Source organism: Vulpes lagopus, chromosome 1, assembly GCF_018345385.1.
Source record: "Vulpes lagopus strain Blue_001 chromosome 1, ASM1834538v1, whole genome shotgun sequence".
NCBI classification, from domain to species: domain Eukaryota; kingdom Metazoa; phylum Chordata; class Mammalia; order Carnivora; family Canidae; genus Vulpes; species Vulpes lagopus.
The window spans coordinates 4,032,348-4,042,410 of record NC_054824.1 but is presented as its reverse complement, the minus strand read 5'-3'; the positions used below and the strand labels follow the sequence as shown (position 1 = coordinate 4,042,410).

General features: G+C 39.6%; 2 pseudogenes; both read right to left on the bottom strand.

Moving 5' to 3' along the window:
* Positions 1-3,839: 3,839 nt before the first annotated feature.
* Positions 3,840-8,242, bottom strand: LOC121501600 (annotated as a pseudogene).
* Positions 8,243-8,961: 719 nt separating this feature from the next.
* LOC121501549 lies at positions 8,962-9,770 on the bottom strand (annotated as a pseudogene).
* Between the last annotated feature and the right edge of the window lie 293 nt (positions 9,771-10,063).

The following is a 10,063-nucleotide window of genomic DNA, read 5'->3' as shown; positions in this document are numbered from 1 at the left end:
GCAGGCTCCCTGGGGCAGCCTGATGTGGGACTTGATCCCAGGACCCTGGGATCACGCCCTGGTCCAAAGGCAGATGCTCAACCGCTGAGCCACCCAGGTGCCCCTAGATATCCTTTCTGAGACAGTTTTGGTTGCTTTTGTGCTTTCTGGATTTTGTCAGTTTCATCCAATTTATGTACTTTGTTGGCATATGGTTGTTCAGAGTATTCCTTTACAAATCTTTTTTATTTCTCTAAGGTTGATAGTAATGTCTCCTCTTTCATTTTTATTTCTTTAATGCCACATTTGAGCTTTTCTCTTAGTGGTTACTCTAAGGATACTAGATGCATTAACTATCACAAGCTAGGTGAGGCTAAATATTGACTTAATTCCAGTAAAATATGACAACTTCTCCCTACCTTGTGCTACAAGTCTATCTGTCTGTGGTATGAACCCAGTAATACAGTGCTGCAATTTTTGCCTGTTATAGTCTATGGCTGTTTGATTTTTAGGGTTTCCCTTCAGTTGAGATTACAAGCTCTGGTTGGTAGAGCATAAGGTTTTCCCGGCTCATTACCAGTGAGTTTACTGTTTTCATTGACACCACTGCCATACCTGAGTCATTATCCTGTGCTCCAGTCAGCAGGGCTGCAGGTTTTCCTGGCCAGCTTCACCCTTATAAAATTACCATGTCAACTGATTGGGAGTGTGTGTGCGTGTGTGCATGTGCATGTGTGTATAGGAAACGTGTAAGGGAAAGAAGGCTGCAGCCAGACTCCCACTGTTCTTGCACAAAGCCATTTTTCCTATATACAGGAGCTCAAGTTTGTTGTTATTGTTTTTACAGCCCTAAAGTGTTTGTTTTTCACAAATTTGTCCAGTTTTATATTTGTTTTTTGGGGAAGGGATTCTCCAATATCTTCACGCTGTCACATCCAGAAAGCCACACTTTCTGCTTTACAAAAAGAATGCTTCTCATAAAAAAAAAAAAAGTCAAATAATACATGGAGAAATAAAGAATAAAAATCAACTCCTTTGGTATTTCAACTACAACTATTATGAATTCCAGTTACTATTAACCCCAAAGTGACTGTCTTTTCATGCTCTCCTACTGTATTACTATGCAATTTTATATTAAGGGGACCACACATTACAGAATGCTTTACAACCTGCCATCTTTCAACAAGGTAGTGGGTATTTCAGTGTCAGTGTGAATAGATTTACATCAGCCATTTTAATGCCTGCACCAGACTCTGTTTTATGACATGGTTATTCTAAAATTTATTGCCCTCCCTTATTGAGGACTTTTAAGATGGCTTCCTCCTTTTTTCTTTCTATAAACAACAATTTGATAAATGTGCACCTGAGCACATTTGTTTAGGTATCTCCTTCGCATAAATTTCTTTGAGAAATATCACGGTTTTCAGGGTGTGGTCATTCTGATTTGGGGAATATTTCTCATTTCATCCTCTAATGTACAATCCCTCCATCAATGCATATGGGTAGCTATTTCTTTGTGTTTTTGTAAGACCTGAGCATCATTCACTACTTTCTGGTTTCTCAGACTAATAACTGGCATTGATAATCTTTACTTTTGCTTGCACTTACTTTATTACTAGTGATTTCAAACATGTTTTCTTGTTTCTATTGAATCTTTGTGTCTCTTTTTCTGTGTGAATTTCCCGTTTCTATTCTTAGCTTATTTGTTTTTGTTTGTTTGTTAGGTTCATTTGCTGTATTATCTTTTCTACTATTTCCATTTTATTTTATTATTTTTAAAAGATTTTATTTATTTATTCATGTGAGACACACAGAAAGAGGCAGAGACACAGGCAGAGGGAGAAACAGGCTCCCTGCGGGAGTCCTGATGTGGGCCTTGATCCCAGGACCCCGGGGATCACGACCTGAGCTGAAGGCAGACGCTCGACCACTGAGCCACCCAGGGGTCTTGTTATCTCCATTTTAAATCCATTTCCTATTTCATGACTTGTACTTTATAACATATATTTCCTTTTATTGGCCTTTTACTTAAAAATATTTTAGTTTTGGGGGGCACCTGGGTGGCTCAGTTGGTTGAGCATCTGACTCCTGGTTCCAACTCAGGTTGTGATCTGATGGGTCCCAAGATCCAGCCCTGTTTTGGGCTCTGTGCTTAGTGGAGTCTTCTTGAGATTCTCTCCCTTTCCATCTGCTCCCCTCCAATAAATAAATTAATCTTTAAAAATTATTTTTATGGCAGGGCACAGGTTATGGAGTCAGAATGCTAAGGTTCTAATTTTACCTTGTTTCCTTAAGAGCTATATAAGTATAGTGAGTAATTCTATGCTTCACTTTCCTCAGCTGTTAAGTGTGCTTTAATGCTAGTAATTACCTCATAGAAATTGTATGAATGTCAAGTGTTATAATAGTTGTAAAACAGATTATGACTTAGAAGTCTTTAAGGAGTCTTAGCTTATTGTTATATAATAAAAATCTATAATATTTTTTGACTTTCTGGTTTTCACAGCCAGTCTTACCCTAAGATTTTGTGATTTAAATGTGCTCAGTCACTCCCCTATATTTACTTATACCTTATATCAGTACTTCTACAGGATTAACATTTACAGAGTTATACATTCAATCTATTTGCATTCATTTTCGTGTGAATGAGATGTATATCAAATGTTAACTTTTTGCAAATGGCTCATTTTGTTCGTGATCTATTTAATTAAACAATTATCAGATAATAATTTGTTGCACGGTAATTTAGTATTTTAGTAATTTCAAATTATTTTATCTTAGTAATTTGAAATGCCTGCTTTATATTAGATTGAATTCCCACATATAGTTGAGCCTAACTCTGGACTTTTTGTTTTGTTCTAATTATGTCTGTCTGCTTCTACATTGAGATCATATTCCTGATATTTAATTACTGAAACAATTTTAATACATTTATGTCCATGTGGTCTTGTTTCCTCATTTGTAAAATTGTGAAAATAATTGAAACTCTCTCAAAGAGTTGTTTGAAAATTAATATGTTAACAGTTGTTAGACACATAAATTTCTCAGTACATATTAGCTGCTGTTATAATCATTATTCTGGAAGAATAGATAGTTTTATTACAATAAGACCATCCAGTGAGTCCATACCTCTCTGCACTCATGCCCCTTAACAATGTGAATTTCTCAGCCCTCGTCAAGGGGTGGAATCCATCTTCCTGCCTCTTGGATCTGGGTGGGCTGTGCCTTGATTTGACCAGTAGAATGGTACAAGTAACTGTGTGATTTGTAGGCCTGGGCCTAAGAGGCCTTAAGATACCTGCTTTTACCTATAGGAAAATATCCTATAGGAAAATTTAGAATCCTTGTGAATAGAAAAGTTGAGGTACCTTGGGTAGCTGTCCTGGATAGCCACAAGGCACATGAGTAAAACCATTTTGGACCATCCATTCCCAGAAGAGATCTCAATGCCAGCAGCCACATGAGTGACTCTAGGAGAGACAAGCAGGAAAACTATTCAATGGAGGGCAGCCAAATTGCAGAATTATGAACAAGTAAATGTCTTAGCCTCAGTTTTAATTCCTTTGAAATGTCACAGTAGATAACTGATACACAGACTTTAATTTCCTATTTTATTTTAGATCGTTATTTTTTTTTTTACAAAAAGTATTTTTAATTGGATTTGAAGATGTTTATTGCAATCTGCGTTCGGTGAAAATACACAAGACACACATGTATTTAGCACAAATTTGTGAAATACACTGAGCATAAGTGGGTAGGAAGTAGTCTCTGCCCCTGCTCCCCCTGAGAGCTAAGTCAGGAGTAGCCCCACTGTGATGGAAATATTTCCTGCCACAGTGGGGCCCCCAGCATAACATTCACTACTTCTCTCCTTTCATTACTGGTGGGAACTCGCCATTGTCTTTCAGTTCCTCAGCACTATCCACACCTCCAACAGGCTCCCCTTTAGAAGACAGCAGAGGGTATGTGGGCCAATTCGAGTCAGCTTTTAACCGCTGCCGAACTTCCTCATCCTCCAGTACATCAAACGTCTCCTATTCAACACCATTACTTTTCGTACTTCCAGAATTTGTTTGCAGAATCCACATTTTGATTCCTCTTAGTTTCCTTCTATAAAGCTCATCACAGAAGCTTTATTTGTCAGTACTTAGAAGCTTTCCTTTAATTTGGGAGCTTTGGGGCAAATTGTATCTAGTTCGTCAGATGCTTCCAGCACCTTAATTTATCAAATCCTCCTATGAGCGCTCCAGAAACCTAGAGCTGGGTAGAGGTGGGCCAACTGGAATAGGTTTTGAGGCCCTGAAACTTCTTCACCTGAGAAAATATCAAAACTGCTACACTGAATGTTATGCTTGTTAAGGATTCCTACCACGTGCTTGCTGAAACCCCGGCGGGGGCTCTTGAGGAGCTGCCTTCATAAATAACACGCAATGGGCGACAGGGTTCATTTCTTCAGGCAAAGGCTGGAATCCTCTTTAGAATGCTTGTTACCACTGGGTGCGGGGGAGCCGCTAGATTCATGTCACTGAACTGTCCTGGTCAACTCGGGCATGTGCACCAAGTAATAGGTCCTTTTTTTGAGAATTCTTGAAAAACAGGAATGTGGGAACAGAACTAATTTCATATTTTTCAGATACTTCAGTCTGGTGTTTAAATGTGGTGTCTGCCTTGATCAGGTGGGGGCCCCAATGTGGGGTGATGATAGGGTCAGAGGTGGTGGTCTGGGCATGAAAGGATTGACCTGAGGCAGAACAAAGGAGATGGAAGTTTACTGAATCCCCCAGTAAGGGGGCCCAGGGCAGGACAGCAGAGGAGAGGCCATCTGCAAGGAGGCCGTGGGTGAGAGCTGTAATAAAAGCAGGAGGGTGATGAGGTTTGACGGCCATGGAACTCTCTCTGTTCTGGTAACTGTGCCTGGTTGTGAGTAGCCCATTGGTCAGTGGGGGTCTAGGGATATCTTGAGGTGGGTCCCCCGATGGGCCTGTGTTCAGTCAGGGGGTCCCTGTGGGCTCTTTTTGTCTCCCATCGCTCAAGCCTGTGGCCTTAAGCAGCCTCTCCATTAAGGAACAGCATCAGCTTCCAACTTCACAAATGAGACTTGAGGACTTTCTTTGGCTAACTCCGCGATCATGTTGTTCATCTGCGAGCACTGTGGGACCCACGGTGCCCAAACATGGACCACAGGAGCAGCAGTTCCTCAACGGCGGGGCTCAGCGGGCCTCCATCTCTGCCCATCCGACCTCAGTTGCACCCACGGCCTGGCTGGGGCCAGAGAGGAGCACCGGAACCTAAGTTCAGCTATTACTTCCATACCCCAGTAACTAGAATTTTGCATTCTTTAAGAATTTTCTACCCTCTGTGCTGTAATTGGGTTTGAATCTGTATTTTAATCATCATTCTGGCAACACAAATGTCTGTGAAAATATAGACCATGATGAAAACCCACAATAATACCTAAAATAAAATTTGACAAATTGCTAGATTATCAGTGAACATTTTTTTTCCTACTAATTAAATAGAGGACACTGCTGTATATAGAGCAAGCAATGGCTCACCTGTGCTTCATCCCAGACATTCTGGTCATCTGAAGCTAAAAGATGGTCTTATCCTCTCCAAGGCCAACTGCCAGCCCTTCTGCCCATTCAGCTCCACCATCTAGAAACCTGGTATCAGTAGCAAATGAATCATGTTATTTTGCGCAAAAGTTTGTCAGTTTTTATTCGTGATATAAATTTCGGTTGATTACAAAAGGAAGATGCAAACCTCTGCCACTTTAGGACATATACCAAGATAAAATATGATAATCCGCACTTCCAAATCAGTAGCTATCGTTTACATGTAGCCAAATCTATTTAACTATGTGTTTCTCCATTAGGCATGAAAGATGTTCTGAAGCCCAAGGTGTTAAGTCTATTCACAGACAGCTTTTTTTCTGATCCCATGCCTTTATTCACTGTGTGACATACTTTGTTTCAGAATTTAGGAAAAAGAATAACTAAAAACTTTAAGGGAATCAAGAAGAAAATTACGACCAACATAAGGGCAGCCTGGGTGGCTCAGCAGTTTAGCGCCGCCTTCAGCCTGGGGCATGATCCTGGGGACCCGGGATTGAGTCCTACATCGGGCTCCCTGCTTGGAACCTGCTTCTCCCTCTGCCTGTGTCTCTGCTCTCTCTCTGTGTGTGTCTTTCATGAATAAATAAATAAAAATTAAAAAAAAAGACCAACATAAAATTTAGTAGATTGAAATTTTCCCTAAAATAGTTCCTAAAATAAAGACAATTAGTAAAACTGATCTCTGGCATGTCTAAAAAGAAAACTAGAAGACGAGCAAAATAATCCAAAGAAGACATACAGATGGCCAACAGACACATGTAAAGATCCCCCAAATCACTAATTATCAGGGAAATGCAAATCAAAACCACCATGAGACATTACCTCAAACCTATCACAATGGCTAGAACCAAAGACACAAGAAACAAATGTTGATGAGGATGTGGAGAAAAATAAACCCTCACACACTGTTGAATGCAAACTGGTGCAGCCACTGTGAAAGACCGAATGGAGGTTCCTCAAAAAGTTAAAAATACAATTACCTGTATGATCCAGTAATTATACTACTGAGTATTTACCCAAAGAATATGAAACATTAATTCAAAAAGAATTATGTTTCCTGCAGCATTATTTACAACAGCCAAATTACGGAAGCAGCCCAAGTGTCCATTGATCAATGAATGGATAAAGGAGAGGTAATATGTATATACAATGGAATATTGCCCAACCGTAAAACATGTTGAAATTTTGCCATCTGCAATGACACGGTTGGAGCTAGAGAGTATTATGCCAAGTGGAATAGTCAGAAAAAGATAAATACCTTATGATTTCACTCATATTGTGGAATTTAAGGAACAAAACAAATGAACAAAGGAAAAAGGAGACAAAAAAAAAAATCAAACTCTTAATTATGGAGAACAAACTGGTGGTTACCAGAGGGAGGTGGATGGAGAAGGGTGAATCGGTGATGGGGGTTAAGAGTTCCCTTATCATGGTGAGCACTGAGTAGTGTATGGAATTGTTGAAACACTATATCGTACATTTAAAATTAATATAACACTGTGTCAACTATCCTGAAATTAAAATTTAGAAATAAGTCCCACGTCGGGCTCCCTGCATGAAGCCTGTTTCTCCCCCTGCCTGTGTCTTTGCCTCTCTCTCTGTGTGTGTCTCTCATGTCTCATGAATAAGTAAATAAAAAAATCTTAAAAAAAAGAAATAAGTTTAATTAACAATAAAAAAAGCAAAATGAATAATGATAAAGTTGTTTGTCAATAGCTACAGAAGAGATAGTCCAATAATTCAACCGCAGGGCATGGCATTTTAAGCTTTTGTTTTGGGTAAAAAGGAAAGTAAAGTAGCTGGAATTAAATAAATCCTCCAGGTCAAAAATGTCCTATTTCCCTGATTTTCAGTAGTAGAATCATCTTGTATAGAGAATTATTATTTAAGATAATAGTGAACTCAGTTCTGTTCTTTATGATAATTTTCACATTTCTTATTTTTCTAGAAGTCAATTATGATAAAGTTCTTTTTCTGATTTACGTGAAATGTATTGTCCCCTATTCTTCTGAATTGAAATGAAATGGTGAGTTTTTCCCCCTTCATCTCAATGAGAACAATCTTTAGGGACCACAATATAATTTGATTTTCTGCCATATATGCCTTTCCTAGCAGTGGAGAAATGGTGCACCATTGTCCTTCCTCTGCTATTTAACAACATAGTCAGAGAGGTGACCAGTAAGATAGAAGCCAGGCCAAGTGCTCCAGTCTACCCCACTTTGGGTCTTATTTCCTGACCCCTCCCACGCCGCTCATGATCCATGCATTCTAACATATAAGTGTGCATCACATACATGGCACGGCACTTGTTTCTCAGGCCTGTGTGTGTGTTTTTCTGTCCATATATGAAAGCATTTACAGTACATGAGTGTGTATCTAGACCAGCACAGAAAAACTCAGGAGAATTTTTATGACTTAAATTCGTATATCATTTTCATTTACAAAGTATATTAGCCCCAATCACCTCATTTTACATTTTCCTACCTCACTTGTGTTTGAGGTAGAAAAAGCAGGAAGTAGTTGCCTCCCTTTACGGAGAAACGACTGTGAACAAAGGAGGGTAAGTAACATGTTCAAGGTTACAGAATAAAAAAGGAGCACAGGTGGGACACCTAAATCTCTGACAAGTGCCCTTTACTCAATGCCATGCTCGTCCCACAGATAGAAAATATGTTTTCATGTAGTGGAAGAATGATACTCTTCTCTTTACCTTTTTTTTGTTGTTTTTTTTTTTTTTTTTTTTTTTGAGGCATATTTCCTCAAGAAACATGTTCAGCATAACCTGGGTAGCATTACAAAGGAATACGTAAGGATTAAATTTGATTACTATGTAGCATCTATACTAATATTGCTATTATAGCCTATATGTAAGCATATATTATTATTCTGAGTACTGATACCTGTTAAAAATAAGATTCTAGAATGCCATTGGCTTATACAGTTTTGAGAAAGGGTTCTGTGGTAGCATGCTGCACTCTTCCTTACAAGCACACGTACACACACACACACATCCTATAAAAGTGTATCAGTAATAAATAAATAAGTAAATTAACGAATTAACAAATAATCAGCCAACCAGATACTTTCCTAATTTGGTCTAAAGCAAAAGCAGCAGAATTCGTGTTGTCCCTACTCATGATGTAATTTTTTTTTCACGGACAAGCATTTGGCTTTTATTTGATAATTTAAATCCTTTTTTGAAAATGTTGGTAAACACAATCTGGATGACAGACATGCTTTTAACATATGATTTGCGTTCCAGAACGTGATTTTTTTTTTTCCAAAAAATTCAGCATTAGGCCTCTTGGCTGCAGGTCGTTTCTACCGGGGTTCCGGAGAGACTAGCTTATTTACAAACAGGTGGCCACTACTTGCGGTGAAGTTCATAAAGCGCCTCCCCCTTTGCTGAGTCATCCGGAATGAAGTCTAAGGGCTCAACGTTTCTCTAGAAACTGTGGGCCAGGGTTGCCTCTTCCTTGCTCATCTGGCACTGCCTCCAGGCAGGCCAGTCAGGAATATTAAGAATGGCTTCATGGCCAAGACCTCCCTTTTTAACTGCAAGGGAAACATTCTTTTTTAATTTTGTAGGAAAGCTTCTTTCCTCTGTCAAGTTCCTTTTTTTTTTTTTTTTTGATCCTCTGTCAATTTCAACATAAAAAAATGTCACTCTTGGCTGCGCAACGGGCTTGATGTCAGAGTGCTCTGGATTTCCGACAGCTAGCTCTATGTGTGGTTCCTGCACCTGGGGGATGAAGGCATCTTTAATGTCATTAGCAGAGCAGTGGCTGAGTTGCACAAAAATGACCTGTGGCTGGATGTGATAAATCTTACAATTTCTCTAAAATAGAACACATCATTTCCCTTGACTCTTAAAGAACCGTCTTAGTGTAGAACCATTCTCGGCCTCTTCCACCATCTTGCTGAAAGCTCCATCACGGACTGGTAGTGTCCGATGGGCAGGGTATGGACATGGTCATCAGCTAAGTCTCCGTTGATCAGAGGAAGGTAGCGATGTGTGTCAACGTTGACCACCAAATGCTTTTCCATTTTTTGCTTTTGCAACCAGCAAGGTTCTGGAGGCGAAGGAAGTTTGGAGGCGCTTTGGGTGCAGAGATGCTGCTGCCTGTAGATGGATGCTTTCCTTCTCTGCTTCAATCTGCCCATCCCCTTAGCCATCTTATAGAACAGCACAGTGCTTACAGATGATTAAAGAGATAAAAATGTACATATAGCCTTTAAAAGATCATTGGTCACATAAGCAGGAATGATTTCATCTTCTGTGTGTGGGTTGGATATAAAACACCTATTTAATTTTAACCATCATTATTCTGAGCCAGCTTTGTGGAAGTGGGAGACGGCCATCTGCTCAGAAAGGTGATTATGAATAACACATAATGAAGCCTCATCCAACCAGCGCCGACTGGGACAGAGCCCATGGTGACCAAGACCCAGCTTGGAGATCAGGAAAC